This window comes from Brassica oleracea, chromosome C8 (assembly GCF_000695525.1).
Source record: "Brassica oleracea var. oleracea cultivar TO1000 chromosome C8, BOL, whole genome shotgun sequence".
Classification (NCBI taxonomy): domain Eukaryota; kingdom Viridiplantae; phylum Streptophyta; class Magnoliopsida; order Brassicales; family Brassicaceae; genus Brassica; species Brassica oleracea.
Genome location: NC_027755.1, coordinates 26196053 through 26210957, shown reverse-complemented (window position 1 = coordinate 26210957; position 14905 = coordinate 26196053). Strand labels below are relative to the sequence as shown.

General features: G+C 37.0%; 1 pseudogene; it reads left to right on the top strand.

Moving 5' to 3' along the window:
- Positions 1–3471: 3471 nt before the first annotated feature.
- LOC106309055 lies at positions 3472–4938 on the top strand (annotated as a pseudogene).
- Positions 4939–14905: the final 9967 nt, after the last annotated feature.

The following is a 14905-nucleotide window of genomic DNA, read 5'->3' as shown; positions in this document are numbered from 1 at the left end:
AAACTATATGCTAGCTTTGAGCGAAAGCTGCTTCCAAGAACTTGAGAGTGGTTGGAACAGATAGAGGAAACAAACTACTCTTGAAGATTCATCGACAAGTGTAATTTTTTCAAATTACATTTCATCGAGCCATGAGAAATGCAAAGAAGTCACAGATTTCGTCAAATTACATTGGATATCTCCAAGTTAGCTATATATATAAACGAACAGGAGATGAAAATATATTGACGATTGTAGTTATTTCTCTATCTTTTTCTAGCGTCAAAAATTTTTTGTTTTTTTCTCAACAAATAACAGGAATCCTAAATAATATTTTAAAAAATAATAGTTATTATTATTTACAAAATGTATAGTGGACAAGATATACATGCATATGTGAGACAAATATCATAATTAGATCCCATACATTTTCAACCAAAAAAATGAAAAATCTTAAATAAAATTTACAACACGCACAAAACACAGGACTATACCGCAACTTATATTAAAATTTACAAGTATCTAACCAACATGGTCAGGCTCAAACCCTCAAAAAGCTGCGATCTCCACAAAAAGAAACATATGTGCAAGCAATGTTTATTATACATATACTTTAGTTGTTGAAACTATTTTATAATTCACATTCCGCTCGTAGGGCGGACCGACCCTAGTATGTATATATAATATTTATTTGTTTCAGTACCATTACTTCATTCAATTAGTAATTTTAAAACTGAATAAGTAATTGGAATTCTTGGTTCCAAAATATGTTTAGACAACTAAACAATCAAATCCAAAGCACTGAATGCCACAAATTTGATCAAGAATAACAAATCTATACTATTAAAACAGAATCACTAAAAATCTACCTACAAAAATCATAGTTTGACTAATTTAATTTCCTATTATTTTACCTACACTAACTTACTTATTATTAAATATAAAATTTAGCCTAATACTACATTATATAAATATTTTCAAAGTAAAGATATCAAAAAGATATTCTTAAATATATTTTCTAAGATTTCATCTTAATACATATTATAATATTTTTATTTAAAATGTAAGTATATATATATAATATTAACTTTTAAATAATAAAATTCGTAATTAATATTAACTAGTATTAACCCTGTTCGGAACTACGCTAGGCGCTAGTCTGACGGCGATCCCGGGCCTAGCGAGTTATAAAAAAATCGGGGATTAATCGGGGTATACGCGGGGCCTAGTTTTTATATATTTTAATTATAAATATACATATATATATATATATATATTAAAACATGTGAAATCTTAACGTAGAACCGAGATAGTCTAGCGGTTCGGGAAGCATTTGCTGCTGTAACAGGTAGAGTGTTCGACGCTCAGGTGAAGCATCATTTTTTTTTTATTAAATAAGCGCGAATTAGGAAAAAAAAATAAAACTGACTTATATTTGTCCCAAATCGACTACTTATGTCAGTGAGGAGTCTTGGAGTCTCCTATATATTCATAGAGAAGGATTCTTATTTTTACAGACAATTGGACCTATTTTATGGGCCACATTATGTCTTAAAAGTCCAATAGTTGCTGGTTTAAAATTGGTTTTTAAATTATTAATCGGGTTCCCGATTAGTTCAGCCGATTTGACTAAATCATGGCGGTGAACATCCGTCAAGCGCCTAACCAGGTGCCTAGTCGGCTAGGCGTCCGCGTTTTAGAACATGGAGTACTACTAAAGAATGTTAATTTATTTTCGATTTATATAATATGAAATAACATTTCTATAATATTTATATATACATAATTTAAATTCATAATTAAATTACTACACTAATTAATAAATATAAAATAACTTAATTCATTTATTAAGTATTTTTATAAATATAAAATTAAAATAACTACATATACAGAATAACTAATATTCATAAAATTTTACAACACACTCATGCTTATTAAAAAAAATATGAAAGTAAGATATTTAAAATAATCGATAATTTTATATTTTAATACACTTTTTACTTTAGAATATTCAAAGATAATTTAATATATTTGAATGTGATAAAATACAATAGTTATTAATAGTATTTGATTATATGGTACATTGAACTATAGGTTATGTTTTACTCTTTTCAAATTATTTCTTAAACATGTAAAAAGTTATCAAGTATGAGAGAATGACATATATTTCATTTATATCATAATAAAATAAATTTTGACAAATATAAGAAGTTAAAAATAAATTCATATTATAATTTTAAAGATTGAAAATATAAGCCAAATTAATACGATTTATATAAATTAATTCTTTCATTTTCTTAAAATTATATTTATAGAAATTTTAATTTAATTATATATACTTTAAAAAATTGTTTTTATAAAAACACATGTCTAAAATTTCTAGTTTGCATTAAATAATTTTCCAAATTTTTAAATAACCCGCGTTTTCAATTTTTTATTAATTCCGCGTTTTGAAAGCGCATGTCAAAATCTAGTAGTGTATTAAATATGATAAGATAATTCTATGTATAATTCTACGTAATTTTCAAGAACATGCGATAATTCTATGTATAATATTGGTATATACTAATGTAATGGCCAATTAACTGTTCTCGATAAGGAGGAAGCTAAGGCTTTTAAAAATTTGAGGCGAAAAACAGAAATTCAAAATAATGCAGCAATATGTGTTGTAAACCTTGTTCTAAAACGCGGTGCGGAGGACCGATTATCCGGCGAGTAAACGTGATGCGGCTTCAGTCCGTGGCGATTTGCTATCAATCGGATAGTTAAGCGGTATAATACAAAAAAATCTTTGTTTTTTGCGATTTTGAACCTCAAAATCGATTACTATTGGCAAATATATAGTCTTGATGTGTAAACAACAACTAGAACGCACAAAAAAAAAAGAATTGATGAAGAAAATCCATGGCGGCCGTGAAAAAAATGTTGCAGAATTGTCAAAACTTTAATATGAAGACGAAGAGGTAATTACGAAACTGCCACTCATTAAATAATATATAAAAAAAGCAAAACTGACCACTGTGCTGGTCGAACCCGGAGCCAACGACCAACAATCAATGACTATACCACCAGACCACTTGTAATCTTTACATATGTTTTCATAAACTCGTCTTTGTACATACATTTATTTTAAAAATAAAATAAAGCTTCAAAATTAATCCCCGATTACTCCCCGATTAAAGTCCGATTTTTTCGTTAGGCGCTAGGCTCAACCCGAGCGCACGCGTAACGCCTAGCGAGTTTCCGAACAAGGGTTGTAAATGAGTTGAGTCGGTGGTTTAGAGATAGAAAGAGAAAGACGATTGAAAGTGCGATTTCGAGATCTGAAAATACCGGCTTTGCAGATTCGTGGATAAGCGACGGTGTTGAAGATCGAATCTTGTATCCCTGTGGAGGGCTTCAGCATCTTCTTCTCCAAAAGTGGTAAGAGGTCTTTTAGGAGAAAGGCAAGGATAAGTCACCTGGTCTGATAAAGAGTTTAGTGTTGCGAAGATGTTGTCAGCGATGGACAAGGCCCTCATGGCCATGTCGCTTGAAGATGATGAAGATACGCCTTTTGTTATGCCGGATCTGCCGGAGTTCAGATCAGCGGAAAGAAACAGTAGAAGCTTAATTGGTCGGCTACTCAATCCAGATTGTCAGAAGATGGCAAGACTCATCTTAGAGATGCCTCGCAAATGGCAAAAGTATGGAAGAGTTAGATGAATAGCTCTGTCGAAGGAAAGATTTCAATTCATCTTTGATCATGAACATGATCTAATAGGTGTCTTAGAAAAAAGGGGTTCATACTCACAATGAATGCCCCATAGTGATTGAGAGATGGTCTGAAAACCCCTCTCCTGATTCCCTACAATATGTTCCAATTTGGGTTTGTATCCGTAATATCCCGGTGATCTACTACAACGAGCTTGCGATTGAAGCCTTGGGGGATTTAGTGGGGCATGTAGTAGAAGTTGCGTTTGATTCTTCCAAAGCGCAGTGCCAGGATTATGTGAGGGTCAAGGTGATGTTTGATGTATCAAGACCTCTTAGAAAAGAAAAAGTTCTTAACATTCCAAATGGTGAAAAGACAAAGATATTCTTCTACTATGAAAGAATTCAGAAGAGATGTTATACCTGTCAGAAAATGACGCATGATCAATATGTGTGTCCCATTAATATCCAGAGAAGACAAGCTGAAGCGGACCTAAGAAGAGCATGGATTGTGGTAACAAAAAGAAGCCATCTTTAGTCTTGACGGAATCTGATCCGTTATATGGAGTCCTGGAGGAAAGTCAAGTTGGAATTAATCCAAACACTGGAAGACCTAGGATTGCTGCAGAAGTAATAGAGGGTATGAGGCAATATCTTATGCTGGCTACAGAGGAAGATAGACATATCAGGGAAGAAAGAGTGAAGAGGTCGGTTAAAGAAGCTGAGAAGGATCCGATTTTGAAGAAAACTGCCTTAAGCTTGGAACCAGTTCCTTTGATTACTAAATATCTGTCTAGGGGCAAAGGAATTATGTTTGATTACACATCGAATGAGCCTGCTCCTCAGATGGAAACGAAAAGACCAAAAGAACAAAAGTTGATGGCAGCTGCGATTAAGGCTAACTCGGGTACAGTGTGGAGAGCTGAGTCCACAGCCTTGATTGAGGGATACTCTTCAGAAGAGAAGTCTACAAGCTCCTCTTCATCCTTTAGTAGCTCTACGGGTTGTAGATTGGACACGCGTGAGTCCAATCTTCCCGAGACTTCCTCTAATAAATTAAGGATTAGGAAGAGACCGGGTAAAAATAAAAGGAACTCGAAAGCATCTTCTGCTGCTGGAGATAACATCCAAATCTCTTTGAAGGATGGAATGCTTATTGGATGCCTGGAAAAACGGAAAGCGAAAGATCAGATGGGAGGAGTTTCCAAAGCTGCAAAGCAAACAACTCAAGTGGTTGTCCCGCATGAGGGACGGCCCAAAGCGTAATTAGTCTACTCTCTTGGAATTGTCGAGGACTGGGACGGTCCCAGGACTTGACAATGAATAGACTCATGGAAATACGTAAAAAATATTTCCTTGAGTTGTTATTTCTAATGTAAACAATGCATACGAGGAATGATCTTGTAGATATTCAAGTTTGGTTAGGGTATGATCATGTACATAATGTAAACTCAGTGGGTAGAAGCGGCAGTCTGGCAGTTTTTTGGAAGAACTCGGGGATTGTAAATATTCTATCTTCGAATAAGAACTTAGTTGATCTGAATGTTCAGTTTGGGGATAAGAAGTTTTTTTGTTTCTTGTATATATGGTGATCCCAATGAAAGCAAAAGACAGTGGGTGTGGGAGAAGATTTCTAGAATTGGAGTTAGTAGGAAGCTTCCTTGGTGTTAACTAGGAGATTTTAATGCCATCTGCGACAACGGTGAAAAGCTAGGAGGCCCTATGAGGACTGATGATGTCTTTACAGACTCCAACAACATGCTAAGTGTTTTTGGGATGAAGGAGCTTACTGGTCATGGAGATCCATTCACTTGGGCAGGTCGAAGAGAAAATTTGTGGATTCGCTCCAAATTGGATAGATGCTTCGGTAACAAAGAATGGTTGAATCTATTTCCTGCTGCGAATCAAGTTTTTCTGGAAAAACGAGGCTCTGATCATAGACCCGTTTTAGTAAATCTATTGAGAGCTAATGAAAAGAGGAAAGGAAGATTCAGATTTGATAAATTCTTGCTGAGAATTTTTAATATCAAGAGGGTGGTTATTAATGCATGGAAAGGCCAGAGGAGTAATGAAAATAATAAAGTTGGGGTGAGAATCAAAAGATGTCGAACATAGGTCTGAAGATTCAAAAGGAGAAATTGCTGCTACCTATTTCCAAGATCTATTCTCTTCCTCTAATCCAATGGAATTTGGAAGTATATTTCAAGACTTCATACCGAGAGTCACAGATCAGATGAACTGTGATTTGCTATCTCCAGTAACAGATGGTGAAATTAGAGAAGCGGTTTTCTCAATAAAGAAATCGAGTGCGCAAGGACCTGATGGTATGACCGCCCTATTCTTCCAAAGATTTTGGGGAGACATCGGAGAGAATGTATCTTTGGAAGTAAAGGAATTTTTCAGGGAGGGTCATTTTGCAAAGGAATGGAACCTAACTCATCTGTGTCTCATTCCCAAGATTGTGAAGCCTCAGAAGATGATAGATCTCCGTCCCATCAGCCTTTGTTCTGTTTTCTACAAAATAATTTCGAAGATAATGGTCAGGAGGTTGCAACCATTACTCCCTCAGATTGTCTCGCCTACTCAATCAGCCTTCGTCCCTGAGAGAAATATAGCTGACAACATTTTGGTGGTCCATGAAGTGGTTCATGGTTTGAGAACCTTTGAACCGATTGCTTCTCAGTTTATGGCATTGAAGTCTGATATGTCTAAGGCTTACGATAGGGTGGAATGGAAATACTCAGGAAGTTTTCTGACGGCATTGGGCTTTCATCCAAAATGGGTTGATCTGACGATGTTTTGTGTTTCAACTGTCTCCTACGCGGTTTTGATTAACAATCAAGAACATGGTTTGATTAGCCGTCACAGAGGTCTGAGATAGGGTGATCCGATGTCACCAGCTCTCTTTGCTCTGTGCACTGAAGGATTTTCTCACCTCTTAGCCAAAGCCGAAATGGAAGGAGGCATCAGTGGAGTCAGGTTTTCAACTCAAGGCCCTTCTATAAGTCATTTGCTCTTCGCAGATGATAGCTTGTTTATGTGCAAACCGGATATCAGGCAAGTTATTGCTCTTCAAGGTATCCTTAAGACATACGGTGAAGGTACAGGTCAGGTTATCAACCTCCAAAAGCCATCCCTAACTTTTGGTAAGGGTATACCTGAGGAGATTAGAACTAGTATTAGAGAAAGCTTTGGAATCTTCAATGAAGGAGGAGCAGGAACCTACTTAGGATTACCTGAATGCTTCAGTGGTTCAAAGATCGAAATGTTTAACTACATCAAGATTAAGCTGAAGAAGAGGCTGCCAGGCTGGTTTGCGAGATACCTATCATTAGGCGGAAAAGAAGTTCTTCTCAAAGCCGCCGCCTTAGCCTTTCATGTGTACGCAATGAGCTGCTTCAAGCTTCCAAAAACAACTATAGTAAATCTCACAAGTGCTATGGCTACTTTTTGGTGGCACACAGTGGATCATAAGAGGAAGATTCATTGGGTGCGATGGGAGAAGATGTGCCTTCCAAAAGATTTGGGCGGTTTGGGTTTCAAAAGTTTAGAAAGCTTCAACCAGGCACTCTTGGCGAAACAAGCTTGGAAACTACTACAAAACCCAAACTCTCTTATCACCAGACTGTTGAAAAGTAGATACTTTGATTCAAATGCTTTCTTAGAAGCTAAGATGAGCAAGAGGCTTTCCTTCGGTTGGAGAAGTTTGATGTATGGAAGAGATCTTTTAGTAAAAGGCCTTAGGAAAGAAATTGGAAATGGTAAATCGCTCTATGTTTGGACGGATCCTTGGTGTGATTTTGGTGGCAGATGGAACCCATGGATGATGAATCCAATCATTAATCTGGATATGAAGGTTAGTGAGCTTATAAACCAAGAGACATGTGATTGGAGAAGAGATGTTCTGGAGGCGAATTTCTTCCCTGGAGACGTGGACATAATCCTTAAAAAGAAAACGGTGGTCTCGGTGGAGGACTTTGGTGTTGGAAACATAATCGTAGTGGGGAGTACACTGTCAGATCAGGGAATTGGCTGGCATCTCAATCTCTTTTGAAAGAAGAGTTTCAAGAAGCAAGAATGCAACCTTCAATCAATTGTCTTAAAGAAGCAACCTGGCATGCTGCAACTTCGCCAAAGATTTAAATGTTTTTGTGGAGAGCTTTATCAGGTATTATCCCAGTGGCTAAGTTCACTGAGGAGTCGAGGAATGAAGGTTGATTCTGTATGTCAGCACTGTGGAGTACAAACAGAAACTCCGAATCATGTGCTATTCACCTGTGATGTGGCCAGACAAGTGTGGGCTCTATCCAACTTTCCATCTCCTTTAAACGGGTTTCACTCTGATTCTATCTTTGTGAATTTCCACTACCTATTCCAAATGAGCAAGAATATAAGGATACCTCGAGAGATCAGAAGTTGTTACCCTTGGATTATGTGGTTCCTTTGGAAGAATAGAAACAAACTATTGTTTGAAGGATCTGAGTTTAAGGTTGTGGAGATTGTCGACAAAGATTATGATGAAGCCGCTGTTTGGTTTAAAGCGCAAAAATTAGACAGAGAAGGAGAAAAATGTGACATGGAGCTAGAACTGTCTCTGAAAAGAACCTGGAGTAAACCCGCTAGGAACTGGAAGAAATGTAACTATGGATTCTCGTGGTCTAAGCGGAAGAAGCTGTTGGGAGCGGCTTGGATTGTTAGAGACTACAGGGGTGAGTCTCTTCTGCATAGTAGAAGATCTTTTGCGAATGTGTTGGATTTACAAGAGGCAAAGATGATTGTTCTATGCTGGACCTTGGAATCTATGGCTGCTCATCGACTAGATAATGTCATAATAGCTGGGGAGGATGCTACATTACTCAAAGTGATCGAATGACCAAGAGCTTGGCCTTCCTTTACTTTTGAGTTTCAGACTCTTAATATACTTTTGAATAGATTCAGTGGCTCTAATAGATGTGCCTTTTCCATGGCCGAAAGTGCCCAGCAAGTGCAGTGGGGTCAATCCTATGTAGCCATAGGTGCTCCTAGGTGGTTAGCCGATGTTCTTTTGGATGACAAAGGTTAAATCTGTTATGAGCTTATTCCCTGTTTCTTAGCAGGTTGTACTTTTTTGGTTAGTACTTGTTTGTGGTCCTTGTATATTTTTTATTACTTCTGGTCCTTAGTACCATGTTGTAGTGTGGTAATACTTGTATGTACTTAGTTCTCTTGGCTGGTAAGCCTTAATGGAATGATCTTTTGAGGAAAAAAAATATATGTGTTGTAAATGATGGATAATAACTATTTATGCCATGTAAAAATCATGCAACGTGAAATATACTAACATACGAATGGTTGTGTGCAGAAAAAAAATTAAGAAGCGATAAAAAGTTTTAGAAGAAAATACTCGAATTGTGTTCACTCAGAACTCATTTAAAAAAAACAAGGAGGTGATGATAATATATCAAATTCCAACGAGAGATAACAATAGTTTTTTTTTTTTGAGATAACAATAGTTATTACATTATCCTTCCTCTATTTCTGGATAAGTATCACTTTAGCATTTTTTTTTGTTACATAAAAAATGTCATTCTACAATTCCAATGCAATTTATAATCAATTTCAATCAAATATTAATTGTAAAATACATTGATCTTATAAATAAATATGTTTATCTCAAATACTAGGGTTAACTAGTTGTAATTAATAAAAACATAAATACATTTTAATTATTTTTAACGTGTAAAAAGTGTCCAAGTGATATTCTTTATGAAGCGGAGAGAGTATAACCAAAATCAGTCAAAAGAAACTACCATAAAAATTTCCTAGGGAGGTTTTCTCCATCTCTATTGCTTACTTTGTTTCATATTTTACCTCACGATAAGTTTCTGATCTATTTTCAAAAAAGAAAAAGTTTCTGATCTAAAATCAACATCTCGGATATTAATATAACTGGGCTAAATTTCCTCAGCTATTATTTAAGACCCACTGTGGGCTATATAACATATTTCTTATGAAACAATGAGTTGGGTCGGTTGATGCATCATACCATCTGAGTGGCACTACTACATCGCCAAAGATATTTGGATATTATTGGATTGGATCCTACTACTGCTCCAGGCCTTTAACAAATTACCCACGAAAATTGGTGAAGTTCATTGTTGAGGATTCATCCTATAATTTTGGCTCAATTCAATAATCACCTTAAGCCTAACCGGATCAAATCAATCACAGAATCAAGTAAGAAAGAAATAAGAACACACGAGATTTTGTTTACCCGGTGTTCACCGCACTTTTCCGATGTGGAGAAGCCGCTATACATCACCGGGGAGAGAAACGGTCTCTCAACCAATCCACTATAACCAATGTGATTACATAGTACGTCATCAGAGGTTTCACTCGTCTTCTTCCTCTCTCGATTACACCTAATCCGAGTTACAAGATTGAGGAAAAAGAACAAGACTATGAGACTAGATACACCTGAGAACCTCCTCTCTCTCTCTAGCTCTATCTCTCACCAACTCAACCTCTCTCTCTCATCTCGAGCTCTCGCATCTTCCATCTCGAGCTCTCGGTCTCTGTTTCTGTTACGATCGTCACGATGAAGAAGATGATCTTGATACCCAGAAAATATCCAGGTGAGATAATAACAACTCACGTGCTCCTCATGTGCATATCATTAACTTTAGTAAAACCTTCTGCTGGACCAAGAGTCTTTCCTTCACTCAGCATATTCGAACCTTCTGTTTGGCTTAGAAGGTTAGGAGATTGATCACATAATCCCACAATTCACCTTGGCGTCAATCTTCTACAGCCCCAAACTCCTCTTGAGCTTTCCTCCGGTGATTGAGCAGACTTTCTCATCTTCTGTATCTCCCTGCATCTCCTTGCAGTCTCCTGAGAAAATATATTCCTCAGCTTCATACTTCTCTGAATAAAACACATTCAGCTTCATCTTACTTTGAGCTTCACCGCTCAGCTTCAACGCTTCCTGAAACTTGTTTCCTCCAACATCTATCTTGATAAACCTGAAGACTTCCTTGCCACTGCTCCATGGAAACTTTAAACCCAGATCCAGCCTTGATAACTCCCAATCTTCAATCACTGAATCAGCATCAATGAACCAGACATGTAATTTGTTGTGATGTGAATCACAATCTCATTCCTGTGTCAATAACACACACACGCCTTCTTAAGTTTCTTTTCCCAGCACTCCACACACTTGTGTCACGCCAAACTTCTTCATTGATCTTCCTTTGGCTCTTTCCATAACCTGGAAACTTGAGAAAACCACACACCAGTAACTCAACGTACACTCCATAAGCTTTTCCTTTGACTAGTATAGATCAGCCTATGATGCTTGACTTGTTACTGCAACTTAGGTCTTCAAATAGTCTGCCAAAACCTGAAACGATACTTTCTTGAAACTCTCGTAGAAACTGAATCACCACTGCCTCACACCAGAAGCACTTTGACTCAAGAAACCTTGTAGACAACCTCAACAGCTAGTAGAAACTCACTGCTTATCCTGAAGTTTTCCTCTACACCAATCTGTATGAACTTTAAACCTGAGCATCACTCTGCACTGCTGCTTTGACCAGCAGAACACGCCGCCTAACTCAACCCGGTTAAGAAGACTTTCGATGTACAGATCTCTGCTCAAACCCTGCTCAAACAAATCTGCCTCAACAGAACTTCAGACAACAAATCTGACCACCTGCTGACTTCTTTATCCCTGCCTCATACTCACAAAACCTGTGAAAATTCTTGAGACACCTTTGCGGTAGCAAAGAACCTGTGCTTCGCTGACCTGCGAACCTTACCAGAACTTGGTATACAAACGTCCCTGCCTGTTTCAGACTTTACCGAGAACTCCATTTTCCAGTAGCTCAATCCTTCTTGTACTCTTTTGTGACAGTACCAGCAACACTTGCTCTTTGTCTCCTTGTAGCTACTCTTAAAGAACTCCCTGAGCTTGTTCAGCTTGGCTATTGACTCAAACAGCTCCACCTTGAACTGTTTTTCCGGTCCCTGTGAATACCTGCAAAAAATAAACCTCACAAGTATTTTATATATCGATTAATCATACCAGTTTTGACTCTGCCTTGATGTCCTTGAACTCCATGCTTTCTGTGGAGAACCCATACGGACACTGCCGACATCCTCTTCACATCTCGGACCACAAGCTGAACCCCTTTACTCCATTTGCTTATACCCTGTTGAGATTTGAACCGGCTGACACTGACTTGGCTTTCTTTTACTCTTCTTACTGCACAAAACCCAACCTGAATCTCTGTAGCTTTTGAAAGCTTATCCGCAGAACCTTTGAAACCTTTTCAAACTGAAGTAGACCTAAGAACACTGTCTGAAACATAACACTGCTCCACCTGAAACAATAAACTTTCAAAACCACGATGTGTTTCTTCACACATAGCTTCACTTCTCACACCTATAACCATCCTGCACTTTCTTCTTTGATTCCTTTAACTGCTTTGTGTAGCTGACTGTAAACATGGCTTCTTGCTTCTGAAAAATATTCCAGACCTTATCAAAAAATATCTTCATTATGCAGCCATTCAACTTTAGTCACTAGTACCAGAACCACCAAGTGTCGCAACTTCTTCCAAGCTTCCCAATCTGATTTTAGTACCACCAAACTGACTGTGCTCCAACCTATTATAGTCTCTGCCAACAACACATCTTCACAGAACACTTTAAACCCTGTGAAACTCTTCTGAATTTAACCCATCAGAACCTGTGGCCTCTGCACTTGTCTCATATTCTCCAACAATCTTATCACTGAAGAAACCTCAATATGTCTTTAATAAAAAATTTCTAAAACTTCCCTAAAACAGAACCTTAGCAAAAAACTGAGACGTTTTACACAGTCTTGAATATAGATTTATTTTACGTAGCCTCCGCGTCCAGACCATAACCAGCATAACCAGGTGTTTAGATTTATTTTCCTTGAGCCATGACCAGAAACTTGTTTCTTCTCTTTGGCTCCTTGTAACTGATATTCTATCAGTCTCTCTCTTTAAGAAATCATTACTTCTAACCGTCTGCAGAAACGCCTTGAGTGAGACAATTAAAAACCTCTACCACGAGCTTGCCTCTTTCGCTCACAATACCTCACCCAAGCTACCTTTTATTTGACTCATGAACTAAAGCCAAATAAACCTGAAACCAGATTCCTCTTCTTGATTTCGTTTCCACTTATTTTACTACCAGTATGGCGCCTTGATTCTTGCCTTAATATCTTGGAATGCAACTTCTCTTAGCCTCTGAATACTACACCATCTTACTGCACCACTCCTCGTGTCAGTACTCAGTCCATGTGTGTCACTTAACAAACCAGAGGACATGAACCTTAAGAGGACATCAACCTGAACACACATGTCTTGATACCTCTAAAGCAATCTGCCTCAGACGCCTTCTCCTTACAAACATAAGCTTCTCATTCCATGCTCCCAAGTCCCAATGAGCTTGACTTTTACTCTTGAAATTGAACTAACACAGAACCTCTGCTGTTTCCTCAATTACTTCCATTATCGACTCTGAGCTCCTACACTTGACCAGATCCTGCAATTTTATGTACCTTGACTTTGCTCTAGATGCGTCTTCCCGTTTCATCACATTATGTCACTCAACGCCATATGTGACAGCCATATGTGACAGCCTTGATCCGTTTATGCAGAAAATAATCCTTGCTGCTACAAGATCCTTGTGACCTTCTCTTAACCTAGATCATCACCACCTGAGCTTCTCAAATTAACAAAAATCTGATCCTTAACCTGTGAGACTGAACTTGCAACTCAAAGTTTCTGAACCCACTGAACCAGCCCTGAATCCTCAAAGTACCAAAACTGTCTTGTTCCATACTTCCCTGCAATTCTATTTGACTTGAATCCTGAAACCCTTAATAATATCCAGAACAGCCTTTGACACACACATACTATCTCACTCCTAAGGCGTCCCTTAACCATGAGATTAATAAGCATCACAACTGCCATTCTTTTAAACATTCTGAAACCACAAATGCAGCTAACTTTCACAAACGAGCTGAACAAAACACGATCTGACACCAAATCTGAGTCTTGATCATTCTTTGCAAAGATATCATACATTTCCATGTGATCCACCAAGATTCCATCCCTTATGTTTACCTATCCTTGACCTGATCTGTAACCTGAGATAACATCCACCTCAAACAACCAACATCAAAATAGTTTCAGAACTGCAGGACAACATCACATATCCGATTCATCTGATTCTTTACACTTCAGTCTTATGAACACCACACCATATCTTGCAAGTCTCTTTGATCCAAAAGGTACACACACTTTGATTTCTAAAATTATGTTTAGTACGAAGTTGATGAGTATTTGGGTAAATAGTAGTTTATTTTCTAAAAATAGGTTGTATAAATATTTTAATTACACAAATTTGTTCTCATGTTAACATTAGGAAAACTTTGGTTGTACTTTAATTCAGTGATTTTAATTATAGTGATAGATTTTTTGTACTCTTGAAATCCAAAGTCTGCATCAAATATCGAAAACATTATTTTAACACAGAAGCTATAAACTCTAATTTAAATTTAATTGCGTGACTGGAAATCTAATCGATATGGGAGAATTTACGATTCGAAAGCATTATTTGTAACAATAACTAGATCAAGGATGACTATAAAATAGTGAAAAAGGTGTGTGTCAATATTTACCAAGAAACAAAACAGAGATAAAAGAAGGAGAATACTTGCAGCCATTAAAAATAGTTCGGGATTGTAGAGCTTAGATGACGATGAACGCCATAGAAAAATAGTGAAGAAATATCTCAATTCCTGCTATCATCAAAATATGTATATTATTTTTGATAAATGATTTTTTCTATGCCATAATCTTTTAGAAATCTTTTTTTCAAATTACTTATAGTAACATATTCAAAATAAAAAACAATACTGTATGAAAATTATATTTTCAAGAGATGTACATAAAAATCGAATGGATCAATTATATTTCTTTTAACTATTTTATGTGATCACTACAAGAAAACACATGCTTAACGAGCAAATTTAACGAGAAAAAACAATCCGCGTAAATTTACGTCGATTTTACGAGGAACTTACGTGGAAAACTAAAGTCATCGTTATTTCCTCGTAACGTAACGACAAAAGTGTTTCGTCGTAAAGTGGATGTAATTTGACGAGTATTTTACGAGGAAAAACTATTTTCTCGTAAATACGACGTAAACTTTG